General features: G+C 45.7%; 1 protein-coding gene across 3 annotated transcripts in view; it reads left to right on the forward strand.

Moving 5' to 3' along the window:
- Nucleotides 1–13,105: 13,105 nt before the first annotated feature.
- Nucleotides 13,106–18,671, forward strand: part of SAMD14 (sterile alpha motif domain containing 14) — a 257,166-nt gene continuing 251,600 nt past the window's right edge. Inside the window, exons 1-2 of one of the 3 annotated variants that reach the window (XM_086923963.1) lie at nt 13,106–13,795; nt 13,840–14,232. The gene's annotated coding sequence lies outside the window, so the exon portion shown is untranslated. Of the gene's footprint in view, nt 13,796–13,839; nt 14,233–18,671 lie in introns of those variants that run through there. The other 2 variants (XM_086923965.1, XM_086923964.1) reach the window with 2 other exon arrangements.

Here is an 18,671-nt window from a genome sequence, read left to right on the forward strand (position 1 = left end):
CCACAGGGGTCTTGCTTAAGCCCAACCCTGTTTAATATCTATGTGGCCCCCCTGGCAAACATCATGAGATCCCATGGGTTCATCCCTATGTCATACGCGGATGACACCCAACTCCTCTTCCCGTTTAAACATCTTACGGATACGGTCAGGAACTCTTTCTCCTTGGGGATGAAGGCAGTAGCTCACTGGATGGCATCAAACTTCCTGCAATGCAATGTGGCAAAAACGGAGGTGATGCTGTTCGGTGAGGCAAAGCTCCTATGGTCCCCAGACTGGTGGCCGCAAGATCTTGGCTCAGTCCCAGAGCCAAAGCAGGTGGTAAAAAATCTCGGTGTGCGTCTGGACCAGGAGCTCTCTTTAAAACAAAACAGCAATCAAGTAGTGGGCTCATGTTTCCATGTGATCGCTATGCTGAGGAAAGTCTTCCCCTTGCTCCCTGATACAACTAGGAGAACGTTAGTGCAGGCCCTTATACTGAGTCGACTGGACTACTGCAACGGGATGCTCCTATCAGTAAACGAGGGAGTTATTGCGAGATTGCAGGTAGTCCAGAACACGGCGGCCCGTCTTGTCCTAAATCAGCCTCCCCGCACACCATCGAAGCCTCTTCTGAACACCCTACATTGGCTACCCATCAAACAAAGGGTGAAATACAAGATAGGGTGCACTATACATAGAAGTAGGTATGGGCGGAAAATCCGTTCCGCTCGCGGATTTTGCGGATTTTCGGGAAATCCGCAATCCACGAGATTCGCGAATCTCCCGCAAAATCCGCAAATCCGCGAGCAGCGGATTTTGCTCGCACTGCTCGCACTGTTCGCGTGAGTTCGCGGCTTCCCAGTACAACTTCGCGCCCCGCGAATAAGTGCTAAATTGCAGAAATACGATCTTAGCAAAACTGAAACTACTTGCCAGGTTCAAAAGTTCAGGCTCATCATTAGTAGCGATTTCCTGTAGTGCTTCCTGAGGGGCCCCTCCAGAGTTCAGTTGCCAGTTGCAACTATTATGTGACCCTGCTCTGAACCTCAGAATAGTTACATCGAGTTCATGCAGTTCCCTCATTTCAGAACAGAAAGGAGTCTGTTTGAAAAGCATTTTTTTTATTAATCGTTGCATCTCGAGCAGCCCATGCTGATAACTAACGAGTAGGCATGGGCGGAAAATCCGTTCCGCTCGCAGATTTTGCGGATTTTCGGGAAATCCGCAATCCGCGAGATTTGCGAATCTCCCGCAAAATCCGCAAATCCGCGAGCAGCGGATTTTGCTCGCACTGCTCGCACTGTTCGCGTGAGTTCGCGTGAGTTCGCGCCCCGCGAATAAGTGCAAAATTGCAGAAATACGATCTTAGCAAAACTGAAAGTAACTACTTACCAGGTTCAAAAGTTCAGGCTCATCATTAGTAGCCATTTCCTGTAGTGCTTCCTGAGGGGCCCCTCCAGAGTTCAGTTGCCAGTTGAAACTATTATGTGACCCTGCTCTGAACCTCAGAATAGTTACACATATGCCACAAAGGTCCTGAATTACAGCTAAGGGAGACAAGCAGGAGCCAGGCTGGAAGTTAAAATCCATTAATCAGCCCCTAATTCATTATTGTCAGTTGGGGCAGGGCAGGTGTTGTAACTAATTTTGCAACAATGAAAGCACTTAGCAAGTGCAAAAGATCACTTATCAGGAAGCACTAAGGAAGCAGGTGCCAGCTAAAAAAATATTCTGTGACACATTAATCAGCCCCAAATTAATTCAGGTCACTTGAGGCAGGGAAGGTGTGCTTGCGTTGCCACAATAATGTACACTGACTGGACAACCAGAGGGTGCTGTGATGAAACAGAGGGTGGCATGGGTGGGCCAGAGGGTGGCATGAGTAGTCAGAGAGTGGCAGTGGTGACAGAGAGTGGCAGTGATGAAGAAGAGTGTCCCAAACAGGCTGGACACGTAGAAACAACAAGTTCGCAAAACTTGCGACCCGACAGGTAAGTTCGCAAATTGCGAAATTGTAAAAACCCTCGCGAACTGGCAGAAACACGGGCGAACACAAAAAAAAAAAAATCCGCAAATTCGCGGGAATTCGCGGATTTTGCGGATTGCGAGTTCGCAAATCCGCAAAATTCGCGAACGCGAGATCCGCAAAATTCGCCCATGCTTACATAGAAGTCTCCAGAACAAAGGCCCAGAGTATCTAAATAATAGATTCTCTCTCTATAGGCCTGCTCGATCCTTGAGATCCAGTGAACAAGGTCTTTTACAAGTTCCAAGAGCTAGAAAGACCAGACAAGGTGGAAGAGCTCTGTCCATTGCCGGACCAAGATTGTGGAACAGCCTTCCTCTCTCCTTGAGACTTTGTCAGGAGTACCTCCCATTTAGGAAACAGTTAAAAACCTTCTTATTTCCTAATTAATTAATGACATCTGCCTACCTATTGTTACAAGCTGAAAAGGTTCTCAAAGGCGCGGAGATACTCCTCCGGAGATGATCCTAGCGCGATACAAACCCGCAAATAAAAATAAATAAAGTAGAGTGGGATGTAACTGAATGCAGTGGTGTAGAGAGGAGTGACGCAGAGTGGAGTAGAGTGGCATAAAGTGCAGTGGCATAGCGTGCAGTGGTGTAGAGTAGATTGCTTTAGAGTAGAGTGAAGTGGCGTAGAGCGGAGTGGTGCAGGGTAGAATGGTCTGATATAGAGTAGTGGGTCAGAGTGCCATTTTGCAGAGTGGAGTGACGTTGACTGGTGTAGAGTGTAGTAGGGAAGATGCAGTGGTGCATAGTAGAGTGGGGTAGAGTGCACTGGCATAGAGTAGAGCAATTCTGATAGAGTAGAGAGGTATATAATGAAGTGGCATAGAATGCAGCATCAGGGTGTAGTGGTGCACAGTAGATTAGAGTGGCATAGAGTGCATTGGCGTAGAGTGCAGAAGACTGGCATAGAGTGTGCAGAGTAGAATGCAGTGATAGTAGAATGTCACAAAGTAGAGTGCAGTAGAATTAGATGGCAGTGCAGTGCTGTAGAGTAGAGTGTCATAGAGTGCAGTGCTGTAGGTCAGAGTGGCGTAGAGTGCATAGGTGTAGAGAGCAGTGGAGTACTGTAGTACAGGGTAAAGTGATGTAGAGTGCAATGGTGTAGAGTGGCTTGCAGTGGCGTAGAGTATACTGGCGTACACAGCAGTAATGCAGAGTAGATTGGAATTGAGTGCAGTGGCATAGAGTACATTGGTTTTGAGTAAAATGACGTTGCATGCATTCACATAAAGTGCAGTGGTGTGGAATGGTGTGGAGTGGCGCATAGTACAATAGCGTGGTGTAGACAGCAGTGGCAACGTAGATTGTTTCAGAGAAGAGTGAAGTAGAGTGTCATAGAGTGCAGTGGTGCAGTGTAAAAAATAATGATGGAGTGGATTGCCACAGAGTTCAGTGGTGTAGAGTTCAGTGGCATAAAGTAGAGTGGCAAAGAGTGCAGTGCTGCAGAGTATACTGTCATAGAGTGTGGTGGTAGATAGAAGAGTGTTTTGGCATAGAGTACAGTGGCACAGAGTAGAGTCGCATAGAATGCAGTAGTACAAAGTAGAGTGGTGTAGAGATCAGTGGCGTACAGTACAGTGGTGCAGAGTAGAATATAGTGGTGTAGAGTGCTGTGGCATAGAAAATAGTGGCATACAGTGATTTGGTTCAGATTAGATTGCGGTAGAGTGCATTGGTTTTTAGTAAAGTAGTGTAGAGTGCATTGGTGTAGAGTGCAGTGGCACACAGTGTTGTAGAGTAGGGTGGCATAGAGTTGAGTGACACGGAGGGCCGTGGTGAAGAGTGCAATGGTGCATAGTAGAGTAGTGTGGAATAGATTAAATTGGCATAGAGGAGAGTGGATAGAGTAGAGAGGCAAAGAGTGCAGTGCACAGAAAAGTACGGTGATGCAGTGTAGTAGAGTTGAGTGGCGTAGTGTGGAGTGGTAGAGCGTAGAGTGCAGTGGCATGGAGTGGATTGGAGTGGTGCAGAGTAGAGTGGAGTGCGGTAACATGGAGTATGCATGCTACGGTAGTGTACTGTCATTACAGAAAAAAGATATTCAATTGAAATGACCATTATATTTGCACTCACATACAGTTTTCCTGATAAAAGTATACAGCCAACAAACGAAAAGTGTGTGTAAATGTATTCACCCAATGTATTGGTTTGATGATCAGCACAGTTTATTTACAGACAATTAAATTTTGGTGCATGCTAGAAAAAAAATAACATCTGCACAGCCTTCCTCAAGCAGGCCCACCCTAGCCAGCATGATTGTCACATAAATCCTCTTACTTTGAATTCAGATAATGAAATATGAACACCGAGTTCCCTGGAAGACACAGCCTGACATTTGACCTCTGTCTTTGAATGCACAGCAAATGTGACAAGATAGGAACAAGATTTAAAGACCTGTTTACAGAAGGCGATGTTATGGAAAAATATAGTAAACAAGGTTTGGGCAAAGGGAGGGACAAACTCGAGCTGGACAGCCTAAAGCAAAAAAAGCATCAAATAGAAAGCCAGAAAATGTGAGTTACAAAGCTAATGGTGAGCCACAGGTGGAATGCATTCCTAGATCAACTTTCTGAATGTCCCTAAGATGTCTTAGCAAACCATACAACGCAACTGTGTTGGTAGGCTGCAACCTAAAAAGGAAAATGAAAGCAAGAAATAGTTAGAAAAGGATCTTTGTTAGAGTGGGAATGTCAGAAATGAGCAGATGGCTGCTATCTTAGTTTGGGCACTCATGCATCTCGCCTACTTGTGTTTGTTTTAATGCTGTACTTTGGTCACACTCGAGAAAAGAGATGCAGTTGGGGTGATTTGGTACAACTACAGTAGCACATTAAAATATGAACTACAAAAAAAATCCTACAAAATAAAGACACAAATTGTGTACTAAAAAAGAAAGAACATAACAAAATGGCTACTTGCAAAAGTGTCAAATACCCTAACCTCAATATCAATTACTTACCCCCAATCATATTAAGGCTGGAAGTTTTAACAGGTCAAAATTATGTTAGGTAGGCATTTTTGTACTGTCTTTCTCGTCTAGATTTTGATTCATATTTTCCGGTCTATACTTTTTCTGCTCAAATTTTTACATAGAACTTTACCTGTTTTTGCCTGGTCGCTTCTAGGACCCTTTTACTTGCAGTGTGTAAACGGCCTCTGTCCAGAAGCATTTCGAAGAAGAGTAAACATATTTTTTACCATCAGTCTCTGTCACAAATTGTACTAGTTGGACTATATCCATAGTGTTAGTGGGCTAATTCGCCAGCAGCATATGTATAAGTGCAGCTTGTATGCAGTCCACACTCTCATCTCAAGCTATCTGTGAAGCAGCCACTGCAAGAATCAAGACAGATGTAGAGATTGCAAACTACTTTTTCCTTTCTCCAATTGTCCTGATTCAGTAATCCTCTAAAAAGGGAGACATTTCCACTTTAGAGGGTACTGCACCAATGGGATGCATAAGAAGTTGTTATTTAATTAATAATTTATTTGGCTTCTATCATTATGTGGAGAGGACAAGCAACCTTGATAGGAAGACACAGCTTACCTCATATTTGAAATATCAATATTTCACTTCAGGTCTTTTGCTGAACACACCGTAGCTAATACATTTCAACGCATCACTTCTTCATTCTCATTCAAGGCAGGCTGACCTAAAGATGACCCGAAACCTGCCAAGAAGCATTAAGCACAGCTGCCGTGTTGTTCCTACTAATCCATAGGATCAGCACATTTGTTGGACAACATAAATTGGGGTTTGGCGTCCAGACTGATTCAAGACACCCCTGCAAGATATGTCAGCCATTGGACCAGCTAGCTCACAATACCAGTGTAAGCCCCCCCCAACCTTATCAGGGAGTGAATGGTTTCTGGCACCTACTAAAAATGACAATCCTGACCCCTCAGGGATCATGGAAACAGTACAGAACCTTTCACTCAATCACTTGTGCTTACTTATTCTCAGACAAGTGTACAGAAAATACACCACAGTGGGATGTTTTCAATATATTTATTGAACCAATGTTATTCTTGGATATATTATATGTGCTGCAATGATTAATAGACAGAAGCAAAACAATGAGAACTAGCACCAAAAGTGTGAATAGTAGATATAGTTCTACCATGGTGCTAAAACAATGTGCATATGCAGGCATGTAAAACAAGTGAGTAATCAAGCGTAACTCCTACTATGCAAAGCCTACTCTAAATGTACCTAGAGCGTGTGCAGGTGTACAGCCAAGAATCCACCATGGCACAATCCAACCGCATAACCTGATGGGAGAGAATTAAGAACCCCGTCTTGGTCATGAACTGGATACCCCAAACAAGATCTCAGACCGCTGCATGGTGATTTTTGAGCACACAAGGATACTCGGTGTCAGCTGAATTTCCTCCTCTCACAATCTATTGCGATGCTCATCTTTTATAATAGAAAGCAGCCTTGTGATGTGCATAAAGATTAGTGATGTTATAGATATGTAAATAGCCCTGTCCCCCGTGGAGGAAGATAGAGATGATATTTGTACATTGTGCGAAAAGAGACTTTGTACATGATGTTCAGGGCATCGTGATAATGTTATGCAAAGCTAGATGTGTAAAAAAGTTAATTTTCAAGAAAACAAATCCAACATTGTTGTGCACGCAAATATGTGCCAAAGTTCCCATCTTTGTGAGGACAAATTAAGAAATTAGCTGCTTCACTACATGGACCTAACCCGCAAATATAACACCCAGTCCCCATACTAAGGGTTGATATATAAAAGCTATCCAAAAAGCAAGCAGACCATTTAAAAATGTTTTTAAACTACTCTTAAAATCTTCATTTAAAATCTTTTAAGTCAGTATACTATTTGAGATCCCAAGCCCACTGAAAGTCCTGGTACTTAAAAAAGAAAACAAATGCTGTTTGGCTAATTTTGTTTAAAAAAGTAGGCCAAAGTGTTCCGAAGCAGAAAAAGCCAATTATTTATGTGTTCCGAGTGGTAGACGCAGCAGAAATATTAAAACCAGTATTCCCGCCACAAGTAGCAGGACATGCGGAAGCCCTCCAAAAACACTTCTCAACATGGAGTATTTGAAAGATGGTATAATTCCGAAAATCATCTGGATGGTACTAACCAAACCAGAGCTGATACATTGAAAACAAAAGTGCACTATTGCTTTTATATCAGACATGTTAAAGATACGATGGACAGGCTCCGTAAAATGCAGGGGAAGTTAGTATGGAGTAGTATCTGTACCTCGGACGAGGGCCTTGCAACCTGGGGATCAAACGCCTCTCCAGCTGAAGGTAAGGCCACATCCTTTTGAAAAAGCATGGCTTTACACTTTCTAAAGCCTGCACATGTGTGTCAACTTCATCCTTGGGCAAAGTTTACTTGTAAACTGGTGCTTAATTTGAGCTGGTGGTTTCCGGTGCTCAGCATCAGCACTTAATTGTCAACACCAGTGCTCATGACAGCTGCCACATGTTGACTCTGTTTGTATAATTTAGAGATGATCAGAACGGCAATTGTTTATTCATTTAGTAAACATTAAAAACAACTAATACCTGGTGCCCAATCCTTTTTAATAGCTTTGTAGGCCTGCAATAGTCTGAATTATCACACTTGTAGCAGTGTGAAGGTTTGTTGTTTTATGTAGGTACTGTCATTGGCAACACCGGCAGTGGCCATGGGTGTTCAAAGCTGCGGAGGCCTCCTGACTGGGGCCCTGGCACTTAGCTTTTCACAAACTAAGCACTGCTTGCAAATGCAGTTTTTGTGGGAGAATTTTTGTGCTAAAACATTCTGGCTGGAAAATACTCTCACTGAATGTTCGTTTCACTGATTTTTTTTACAACTTCACGAAGTAGAGGTAACCAAAGTTTCACAACTTCACCCTCCTCCAGTCCAAACTTCCTTGTCTTTTAGTCCACACAATAGAGCAATTTTTCAAAACTACCACCAATATGTTTATTGTCACTAGTTAATCAAAGAACAGTAAGAGTACATTTTTCAATTAATATTAAGCAAATAATACCAATTAAAGTATGAATAATGATTAATTATTACATTTAATTAAAAAACAGAGGGTCTCATGAGTTTGTCCCTTGACTTATTCCATTTATAAATTGTACATACGTTTTCTAACAAAAAGGAAAAAAAATATGGTTAGTACAAGAATATTAATATAAAAACTCAAACCTAGAATAAAGGTAACATAATTACTATATTTCAAAGTAAATAAAAAGCGGTGTTTGAAAGGATTTGCCTCCCCACGTATCGAAATATATTATTTAGTAAGCCTGGGGAGTGAACTCGGCTCCATTCGGGGAGTTTGCGGAGTTTTTCACACTCTGCGCTCTGCAGAGCTTGCGGTGCTGTGAAAAAACTCTGCTCCTCTCTGCTCCGTGGAGTGGAGTTTTTTCCTCGCTTGCCAACTATAAGTTGGCGAGCGTGAGCGAGGAAAATATAACGTTACACCACTTTCCTGCAAGATTTCTCAATGCGGGCGGTCACAGATGGTGTCTACCGCTCGCGTTGAGAAAACCTTCCATTCACGTTGAGGAAGCTGCCGCTCTAGTGGAACATCTACTTGAGCGGTAGAAAGAAGCAGCACCCTCTTGCACTGTGCAAGATGCTGTTCACGCTGATTTTATAGTGCAGGACAAACACCCAGCACTAAAAATCAGTGCAAACAGCGCGAGGTAACCCACTCCGCCACTTGCAGAACTCCATGTAGCTTGGCAGAGATTTTTTGTCCCTTTGCAGAGTTCCATAAACTCCTACCAGCCTTTTGATTTAGCAACTTCATTTTCACAAAATAAATTATAAATAAAAATTACAGCTAGTATGAAGATATAATCTAAAAAGAATAAGTCAAATAAATGACAGCTTAGGGATGCCATTAGGTTTACATACTGGGATCTAGAAGGATTAAGTAAATCACATTCATTAAAGAGAATCATTTCAAGGTTAGGGATAGTGATATTGATAGGTACAGTAGACAGTAAATAAATAATAATTACTTACAGATCTATTAAAAAGTATGTTTTGGTATGATAGATTGATAAATGGAACAACTTTTTCACTCACAAAAAATATTTATAGGAATAAGAAATAGGCTAAAGGAAGTGAAAATAATAATTAAATAAAATACAAAAAAAATGAAATTAAGCATGATGGTTTTTTGGTTCAGAAAAGGAATATTATTTATATGTTAATAAAAGATAATGGCATGGTTGAAATAGTGGTCAATGTAGTGGTAAACTACATTCATAATGTACCTTGGTGATGTAGTGGACAATGATATAGTGCTCATAACGTAGTTGTAAGTCAGTATAGTGCAGGTCGATTTAGTTACATACTACCACAATCCCAGAATAAACTGGGGTCAAAGCTCCAGTTTTGTAATCTCACATCAAATGCAGATGTACATTTAGAAACTCACAAAATTAGTTAGAAACATTTATTATGAAGAAGTTCAATTTTCTTAATCTAATTTCGGATCATATATTAGCTAGTACATAAACTTGGCCAAAGAGACCTTTCGATCTTTTGCCAACAAATGGGCTTCAACCTTATAGTAAAATCTGTTATCCCACCCATTGTGCCAAAAAAGCTGATGCCAAGGTAGACATCTGTGTTGGTTACCAGTAGTAGAACAATGCAAAAATGATGTGGCCCCCTGTAGAATGTGAAGAGGCACCCCTGAGTCTCCCATACCACACACATATTCATTGACCTTGGGCTGAATGGGGGCTCCCTGAAAGGTTGGGGTACCCCTTGTGGCACAGGGGGTGCAGGGGCATGTGTTCTGTACCTGGTTACCAGCTTTGCTTCTGCTGATTTAACCTTCCCACATGTCTGCAATACTCCTTTGCAAAATGAACTCTCTTTTTCTCAGCAAGGTGTTGTTTAAAGTACTCATTGCCCGGATCAAACTCTTCAGTAGTCTCTTGAAGCGAGGGACAACTGACTGTTTATCTGCAAAATCATGAAAAACTTAACAGAAAGGGAAAAAAGCAGTAGGTCCGTGGGTCATCTTTACCTAACACAACTTTAACCTATACTACTGTTACCTCTCTAATTCAACATCAAGGTATTGATATATACAAATCAAATTAAGTTACATAGTCGGTAACATACCACGGCTGTCAGTGGCATGAAAAGCCTCACTGAGATCTAAAATATCTGCATATCTGTGGCCTCTTTTTACTGGAGTATGGTCTGCATTACAGAACCATAACTATTTAGATAGACCTTTAATGAGTCCTGTGAGATGGAAATAGGACAATATTAGTTTATAATTGAGGGGAATCTTTTTAGGGACTGATACAATATTCCTCTAGAGCTATTACCCATGTATTTTTATTTTGCCACTAACTCTAGGCAGCCCCAAAAAAAGACAGAATCACCTCACCACATTTGTTACAGTCAAATCTGCTGACTTCTCACTTAGGGCCTAATTATGATGATGCAGTTGGACCGCCGACCGCGATTGCAGCGGTCCGGTGACCGCCCACAAGCATGCGGCGGTCCGACTACCAAAGTTTGATAGGACGCAGGGCTGGCCCTCGGAACTCGTTGGGGACATGCTGCAGCCACAGGAATGTGCTGCATCGGATGCCACCACCTTGCAGCGTCTTTAGAACTTCAATGCACCATGTGCCATGCACTATGTCATACATGGCCATGTGCACACATGACAACGCGAATGTAGGGGGGCCACTACATGTGCCCCCGGCACAGTTTTCTCCGTTCTCTGATGCCCAGTGGCCCTGTTTGGAGCTCCCTCGATCCCTTTCTGACAACCTTTACATGGAGGGATCCCCATCATGTAAAGGTCATCAGTAAGTGATATTGTAATCCTGACAGCGGTGCCTGCCTCTGCACCGCCGCGGTTCAGAGATGCACTTCTGACCGCCGCAACGTTAGGATCCTGGTGGTGTCCCGTCCGGCTGGTGTTGGTTCAACCACCTTTATTGTACTAGGGCGGTCAGATCAAAGGGATGTCAGTGTTCAGACCGCCACTGATGTGATGGCGGCTGTCCGACCGCCAACATCATAATCGGCCCTTAGTCTGCTTGCCTTGCTTTCTGTAGTCCATTCAATGCACTTCACTAGTTCCTCATGGTTAGGAATTAAGGCCATCACTGAAGGATCGAAGCAAAAGTAACAAAGATGGGGTGTAGCAATGCTTGTTTATAGCGAATTACTCATTTATTGATTTGTAGTACCTTCTGGTCCTGTGCGAACATTTTTTTAAAAAGGCAGAGTGAACTTTTTACATATTTCTGTATGGAGACTTTCCAAGTTTTTAATGGGTAAACACCCTCTTTTTCAAGAATGTCTTACAGTTTCTTTTAGCAGAAGGCGTTAAGTGAAGGTATTTGTGAAGAGTGTTCTTTTCTCCTACAGTCATTCCTTGTTTCATGAGTAGGTTTGTTGATGCGGTAATCGATGTATGCCATTTGGTCCAGATATCTTCTTTCCTCCACATCTCCTGAGATTGGTTCATTTCACAGTCCCTCAGACAGTCCATAAAGTTGCGGCCCCCTGCTTTTCTTTTACCTTGTAAATATTTCAGTACAGTCACTTTAAATGTATCCACGTCTTCTTGTTTTGAGCTCTTGAACCTGTCAGGCTAAAAGCCTCAAGATGGAACATGATTTACACGACCATATAATGCATAATATAGTTGCCTCGCTACAGCAAGCTATATGTATTGTTTATGTGCAGTAACAGGCAGCAAGACTCTAGCGAGCCTCGTCTACAGGGCATCAAGCAATACCTAGGCCTTCCTGTCTTAAGTCACCAACCCCTGAAGAGTGGAGAGAAGGTGCATTTCTGGGACAACAACCTGCAAAGTTTAAAAACTGGACCCTGATACAATGAGGATTCTAGATGACTTGTATGTGTGTTTATGATATTTCTATAGGGAGAACCTAACCAAAAGGCAGCGAAGCTTCTTCAAACCTAAGACATGTACCTGTCACTACACGTATTCTTCATTATCTGGCATGTATTTACATTTTGTGGCACAGAGAGAAAAAGTGACCTGGCCAAAACCAAATGATCTTTAATCACGTCCTGAAAACTGAAGTTAAAGCCAGGTCTCCATAGGTAGAAATCTCTTGCCAATTCACATTTATCATTGGGGGCGGGGGGGGGGGGGCGAAACGGGGCGGGGGGGTGGTTAGGAGTTATAGTGAGAATGAGAGAGAGAGAGAGAGAGAGAGAGAGAGAGAGAGAGGGAGAGAATGACCATCCTAGACTGGGGACAAGCACCCCCAGAAGCGGAGACAAGGATTTGAGAGCAACCCCACCCATCGACGCCAACTCCTTCTCCCACATACTACATGACTCTAATGTGGGTACCTTTTTGAAAAATATGAAATGATAACATGTAAATAGCTGTTAAAGTCATATGGTGTGAACTTTGAAGCAACCCCGCACAATTTACAGTCCAGAAAATGCGGACTAGGGGATTCAAATGTGTGTGTCCAGAGCACAGACTTCAAAGGGAATGTTACGCAAATTGGGTGTTTCAAAACGTTGTCATAAACCAATGAAGGGCGCGTTCTCACACTGTCTAAACGACATGTTTATTCTTCTAGGCGCCTGTCCAAACCATTAGCCTTTTAATGGCTGTTACATTTACATTAGAAACATTTCGCTCCTCCACTCAGCCCCCTCCCTTCCTCTCTCCCCCCTTCCCGAGTGTTATCCGAAGTGGCACTCATCCCCTCCATTTCCCCATCAAGCCTTAAGCAGCTTTGGACTCCCACACCGCCGAACGCCAGCTTTATCAAGCGCTTCACCAGATGGCAGAAATGTTCGGGCCACAGGGCCTAGCAGTGTGAACCCCCGCAAGTGTTAGAGATGGGGTTTGGGAACCTTCCATTTATGATCCGAAATGAAGGTTCTCTTCTTCTCTTTAACCCCTGACCCACGTCCTGCAATTAGTCGCAGTCCAAGGAACCCACACTCAGTTAAGGGATGCGTGTGTGGTAGTATTGCGTATTGACCCCGCTGGGCTGCCGTACATCAGTCCCGCAGGACCGGGAGCAGCTTGGGAAGGTAAAGTCGTCCCCGTCTCTCTCCCTGCCCTCCTGCCTCAGCTGCTTCCGGGTTCCCATGAATCGGCCATCCCTCCACCGCTCCACCTCAATCCACTCCCCCACCCTCCGGACAGAGACCATCCCAGCTCTGCTGAGATTTCAAGAGGGAGGGGGAGGGGGGTCAGCGCCACATATCCGGCGTCGGCTTCACTGCCTGGGTCACAGCGCTGCGGGGAGCAGCTCCTCGGCGGAGGAGGGTCGGGGGAAATAAAGCGAGGGAGGGCGAGAGGCGGAGGGGAGAGTGAGAGCCCGGGCATCAGCGGAAGGAGGAAGCGCCTGTCCTGTACCGTGAAGAGGAGCTGACACACTGCAGCCCGCAGGAAGAGAAGGGGCTGCCCTGCAAGGAGAGTGCGGAGGGAGGGAGGGAGGGACAGCTGTCAAACACTCTTCATAGAGCGCTCGTGCGGAGGAGCTGTCCAGCAGCTGCAGTGAGAGGGGCTGAGAGCCCGGCTCGGGCTCAGGGGCGGGGAGTTGTCCTACATCCGTCAAAGAGAGTATCCGAGGTGTAGCAGCTGTTGTCTGGGGGTGAGGCTGGCAGCGGAGAGTCTCGCTCCCTTTGTTGGGATCCGGGGAGCGAGCGCCGAGCTGTCCTAACTCGCATGGGCATCTGGGGAGAAGACGGCCATGCACGAGAGTACCTGCTGAGGAGGCATTGATACTCTACCCACCCCTTGGAGAGTACCCGAGGAGAGGGCAGTAGTCTGTAATGTCCGTGCATTGAGAGTACCTGAGGAGAAGGCAGTGAGCTGTATTATCCGTGCATGGAGAGTACCCGAGAAGGAGGCAGGAAGACATGGTACCTCCGCATGGACAGTACCCGAGGAGGCAGTGAGCTGTCTTACCCTGGCATGGAGAGCACCCGAGGAGTTGTCTGTGAGTTGCACTACCCGTGCATGGAGAGTACCTGAGCAGGAGGCCTGCACCTGCATGGAAAGTAAAGGACAAGGACGTACCCTGTGAAGGAGGTGGCAGGGGATGTCCCGCACCCTGCTTGGAAGCATCGGCGGAGCGGTGAGCTGTCGGCCGCCCTGCGTGGAGCGTCTGAAGAGGCGAATAGAGCTGTCCTAGGTGCTGCAGGCAGCCGCGACAGCTGCTGGGGATGCTGCTGTCCCTAGGTGAGTGCTGAGTGCCTGGCCCTTCTGTCCCGTGACGCTGCCCTGGCAGCAGAATCACTGCTGCTTCCTGATCGCCCCAGGGTGACCTCGTCTTTCCTCGTCCTGCCCTCCAACACCATTCTATATTCTTACCTCACTGCGGCCTTCCTCGTCCTATTTTTTTCTCGCCCAGTCTTCCTCACTTTGCCATTCCTCTCTCCTCCCTCATTCATTATCCTGGCTTTCTTTTCTTTTCCTCATCTTACCTCTTCCACCCTCCCCGTTTCTCGACATGCCCTCCCTAGTCTTTTTTCATCTCTCCTCGCACTGTCTATTGTCACAGTTCCTCAGCCTCTTCTTCAAGTTCCTTCCTCACCCTGCTCTACCTCTTCCTTCCTCACCTCTACACCCTGTCCTTCCTCCCTCTCCATCGCATTCTTCTTCTTCTCTCTCTTGTTTCCTCCCTTCTATCTCTTTTTTGGTGTTCCCTTTCTGACTTTCTGATCCCACCCTTCCTTCCTCTTACCGCAGGATACCTTTATCTGCCCTTTCTCACACTTCTTCATCTGGCCTTCTTCCGCCTTCGCTCGCCCCCCTATCATTCTCACTCACTCACCTGCCTCACCCCTTCACCTTACCTCATTCCTAAAGGCCCTATCACCCCTACCACTGTGTGCACTCACTCTCCTTCCTGTGATCTCCCTTCGGGTGGAGAGGGGGCTGGAGGGCTTGGGGCGGGTTGGACGCCCTGCGCCGCTGCCTCGCTCGGAGGCAGCTTCCCACCATTAAAAGGTGTGTGTCCATTTCTCCTCTCTTCTGCACTGTTTGCCCCTCAACCCTCCCACCTCCCTCCTCCCACCCACAGATCAGTGTGCCTTCAAGAGGTGCCCCTTCCCCCTCTCTGCTCCAAAGCAGGACACACTGTTTGGAATATTTTAAACATTTATAAGCTGCAGTCTATTCTGCTTTGATCAATAAATTAATAAAACGGGCCGGCCCCTGCCAAAGAGTCCCCGGGACTTAACCCCTCGGGTGCCGGGTAGGCTGCAGCAGGAGCCTTCCAGCTGAAGGAGGGGAGGGATGGGGAAATGCTCTGATTTGGGGTGGCGGGGGTAAGGGGGCGGGCACGCGGAGGGAAGCAGGGGGCGCTGCTGTCTTTGTGAGGTGAGACCCTCTGTGGGCACAGAATCTTCCTCTTGTTTTTTAAAGGGTCGAACAGGGACAGAAAATTGGACAGGGCACCAAAACAAACGTGCCCCCAGCCCCCTCTCCCCCTCACCACCAGTGGATCAGACAGATAAATAGTGGCCCATATTTGCATAATTGTGGCAGTTTTTCAAGTTAAAAAATGCTTTATTAGAGAACAATCAATGTAAAATGCAGCAAAAACCTGAAAAGGAATAATTGAATGATTCATATCAAAGTAATGAAGCAATTCATCTTCAAGAGAAATACAAAGTGAACAAGAGGTACAATGACTTGGTGTTTATAAAATATAACATATCGCGAAGTACTGAAGGAAAACAGAAAACGAATATTGCATGACAACTTTCTGTCTATTAACACAAAAAGGGTACAAAGTTCCCCGGTAGGAATGTAAGGACAGTGTGAGTGTGTGGCGTAGAAGAAAGGAAAAAAGGGGGAAGATCCCTTTTTGGAACTAAAACCCTCACGCACCCAGCGAGCTAGGTGTCATGCTTCATCATATGGGTTCTGCTCCTCGTCAGACTGGCGCTGCAATGTCTGACGGGCACCCGTGAAGGGGCTCTTTATCGGAGATCTTTTGTTCCAGCCATATGGTGCATGCGTGTGAGCGGGCAGGGAAAGTGTAGTCGTGAGGTGAAGGTGGGTTAAAAAAGGTGAGTCAGTCCACAATACACTTTATGTCTCTACCTATTAGTATTTTGTGCGTTTTTTAATTGAGGAGAGGGGGAGGGGAAGGGAAAAGCGATCTATAACAAAAAAGTCCAAAAAGGAGGACAAAAAGACAAAAAGGACAGAAAGAAATATCTTTTGTGACAGTTTTAACTTGTAAAGACACTCCTTATAAGTGTTTTGCAAGTTATGGGAGACTGCGTGCATGTATGCTTGCTGCAGTGCAGACAATGTCCGTGGTAATATATTAGAAAAAAAACAACATTAAAAACTGGCGCACCAGACCATAAAACGGGCCCAGAAACAACCTCAAAACGACCCACACACTGTCCTGCCAGAGCTCCCCTTCTGGCCCTAGAGATTGCCCTTTAGGACAGTCAGGCCCTGGCTTTGAATAACTAATTCCCTAGACCTAGAGGAAGCATCCTAGAGCAGTAGCTTTGCACAGCTCCTCTTCCTGTCCCAGGCCAATAGTTTATGTGCATACTTCCCTGGCCTGTCCCTGGCCATTCGCTTATACGCACATGGCCTCAACCTGTCCTTGCCCACTTGTTTATGTACATAGGGCCTCCGTTTGTCCCGTCCAATTGCTTGTGTGTACAGGGCCTCAGCCTGTCCCTCCCCAGAAGGTTATGTGCACAAGACCTACACTGTCGCAGCCCCATAGTTAATGAACACAGGTCACCACTCTGTCCTTTCCCAATAGTTTATGTGCAGTTGACCTCAGCCTGTCCCTGGTTATTATAATCACGAGGCCTCGGCATGTCCTGCTCGGTAGTATACGTGCACAGGGCTCCGGTACGTCCCTTGCTAATAGTTTTTAAGCATAGGGCATCAGTTTGTCCCTGTCAAATAGTTTATGTACACATGGCACCAACCTGTCCGTGCCCAATAGTTTATGTACACATGGCACCAACCTGTCCCTGCCCAATTTATGTACACAGGAGCAATCCTGCCCCTGGCCAGTAGCTTATGTACATGGGCATCGGCCTGTCCGTAGTCAGGAATGTGACTCTAGTCTGTCCTTAACCCAATATATTTGTACCGAGGGTCCCAACTTCCTAGTCCCTGCTCTAGTCTGTCACTGGTCTGTGGGTTCTGTACATAGGCGCACAGCTTGTCCCTGCCCATTCATATCTGGTAAGTCAATTCCTGCCCAGTAGTGTCTGTGTATTGAGCGCAAGAAGGTCCATACAGAATCATTTCTGTTGATAAGACCCCCGTCAGTCACTGCCTAGTAGTGTCTGTGTATAGAGCACAATGAAGTAGTGTCTGTGTCTAGAACGCAAGAGTAGTGTCTGTATATAGAGCAGAAGAGGGTCCATACAGAATTTTGTCCGTGGATAGGACCCCAGTCAGCCCCTGCCTAGTGGTGTCTGTGTATAGAGCACAATAAAGTAGTGTCTGTGTATAGAACGCAAGAGGCTCCATACAGAATCATTTCTGTAGCTGTGATCGCGGTCAATCCCTGCCCTGTAGTGTCTGTGCATAGAACGCAAGAGGCTCCATACAGAATCATTTCTGTTGCTAGGACCCCGGTCTGTCCCAGCCCAGTAGTGTCTGTGTATAGAGAACAAGAAAGTAGTGTGTCTGTGTATAGTGCAGAAGAGGGTCGATACAGAAACATTTCTGTGGATAGGACCTGTGGATAGGACCCCGGTCTGTCTCTGCCCAATAGTGTCTGTGCATAGAGCACCAGAGAGTAGTGTCTGTGTACAGAGCAGAAGAGGGTCTACCTCGATTAATTTTTGTGGCCAGGACCCCGGTCAGTCCCTGTAGTGTCTGTGAATAGAGAGCTCAATGTTCCATACAGAATAATTTCTGTAGCTATGGCCTGGTATGTCCCTGCCCTGTAGTGTCTGTGTATAGAGCACAAGAGCGATTGGACGCCCTCGGGCAGCAGCCGCGCTATACAAATCACCTTTTCATTTCATTTAATTTCATTTCATTTCATTTCAGAGTGTAGTGCAACAGGCCCCAATCTATCTCTGAACTTTACATGACTGTGCAATTGGCCCCAATCTGACCTTGCTCGTAAGGTGTCCATGCAAAACACCCAACCTGTCCCTGATATCTGTGCAGCGGGCCCAGGCTGTCTCTGAACATTAGGCGTCTATGCAACGGACCCCAATCTATCTCTGAATGTTAGAAGTCTGTGCAACAGGCCCCGACATGTCTCTGAACATTAGGCGTCTGTGCAACAGGCCCCAACATGTCTCTGAACATTAGGTGTCTGTGCAACAGGCCCCGACATGTCTCTGAACATTAGGCGCCTGTGCAACAGGCCCCGACATGTCTCTGAACATTAGGAGTCTGTGCAACAGGCCCCAACATGTCTCTGAACATTAGGCGTCTGTGCAACAGGCCCCGACATGTCTCTGAACATTAGGAGTCTGTGCAACAGGCCCCAACATGTCTCTGAACATTAGGCATCTGTGTAACAGGCCCGACATATCTCTGAACATTAGGCGTCTGTGCAACAGGCCCCGACATGTCTCTGAACATTAGGAGTCTGTGGAACAGGCCCCAACATGTCTCTGAACATTAGGCGTCTGTGCAAAGGGCCCCGACATGTCTCTGAACAT

Source organism: Lissotriton vulgaris, chromosome 5 (assembly GCF_964263255.1).
Source record: "Lissotriton vulgaris chromosome 5, aLisVul1.2, whole genome shotgun sequence".
NCBI classification, from domain to species: Eukaryota; Metazoa; Chordata; class Amphibia; order Caudata; family Salamandridae; genus Lissotriton; species Lissotriton vulgaris.